At 57.8% G+C, this 1,170-nt stretch overlaps 1 protein-coding gene across 3 annotated transcripts in view; it reads right to left on the bottom strand.

The window, feature by feature from the left end:
* The window catches only part of Stxbp6 (syntaxin binding protein 6), a 249,728-nt gene extending 248,558 nt beyond the window's left edge, over positions 1-1,170 (bottom strand). Inside the window, exon 1 of one of the 3 annotated variants that reach the window (XM_048798730.1) lies at positions 1,116-1,170. The gene's annotated coding sequence lies outside the window, so the exon portion shown is untranslated. The remainder of the gene's footprint in view (positions 1-1,115) is intronic. The other 2 variants (XM_048798729.1, XM_048798731.1) reach the window with 2 other exon arrangements.

Raw genomic sequence — 1,170 nt, 5'->3', positions numbered from 1 at the left:
CACCCTCCACCAGCAGGGTTATGACAGCGCAGCTCTGACTCGTGCGCAGGCAAAACCCCAAAACTCAAAAACAAGAAGTGAAAAAAGTGGAGCCAGGAGAAATTATGGGCATCTTCCACACCCTTGCAATCCACACAATGCCAGTTCTAGAGTCCTGGGGTCGCCTAGAACTGGACCTTAAGAGAAGATGGGTTGAGTGACACCTTCTGTGGACCCGCTGGCCCTTTTTTCACACCCAGTCCCGGAGGAAGAATAGAAACGGGAAGGGGTTCGGTATGAAGTCCTGGGCCAGAATCAAAGGCAGATACACCCCACACCCTCTCCAAAGGAACAGTATGTCTTATACTAAATTCTCTACCTGGCCCTCCAGGTCCTGTCCTCTGCGATGATGAACAGGGTGGGGCGGTGGGGTGTTATAAACCCAAGGAAAAAGGCAGGAGGAAAATTCGGGCCATCCACCTACTCCAGCCTCGCTGCCCCGCCATGTGTGTGAGGCTAGATTCCGGCGCGCGCCGCAAGAGCGAATTCCGAACCCGGCGCCCTTGACTAGGTCTGAGGTTGGGGATGGGACATCACCTGGTACTAAACGTCCTGGGGACAGAGAGCTGTGCCTGCCAGAGCAGCCCGCCTCAGTTTTGGCAGCAATGATTTTCCTAGAAGACGCCACCGTTCACAAAGATCGGGGTGATTCTCTGATTTTAGCCTGGGGTAGGAGGACTCACCCGAAGGGCTCAGGGACCCACCGAGTTCCCCACACAGGGATCCTCCAGGCGGCACGCTCGGGGATCATACTACCTTGGGGATAGTAAGGAAAGAAAAGCTCTATCTTCAACTTTCTCAGAGGGAACTGCTCCACTCCGGGATTTGCCCAATCTTGCCCACACCCTGAGTCCCAGGTTGGGAGAGAATCAGGAATCGAAGCCCCTTCCACGCTCACAAAGCCCCTCTCCCGATGCCCGCCAACTTGAAAGCATCTCTCTGGTGCCTGCCTAGTCCTCCCGCCCGTAGCCAAGCCCCTGCCTTGGCCGCCCGCAACCAACAGAGCGCCAGGCTCCCCAACAGTAGCTGCAGCTGCAACCGCATCCCCCCCGGGCCGGGCCTCCACCTCGCCCTACCGTGCAGCCTGGTTAGTGCCCTGGCCGGTGCCAGCGCGCGGCACGCGTCTCAGCT

The sequence above is a fragment of the Marmota marmota genome, unplaced genomic scaffold, assembly GCF_001458135.2.
Source record: "Marmota marmota marmota unplaced genomic scaffold, marMar, whole genome shotgun sequence".
In the NCBI taxonomy this organism is placed as follows: Eukaryota; Metazoa; Chordata; class Mammalia; order Rodentia; family Sciuridae; genus Marmota; species Marmota marmota.
This window is presented reverse-complemented; position numbering and strand designations above follow the sequence as displayed.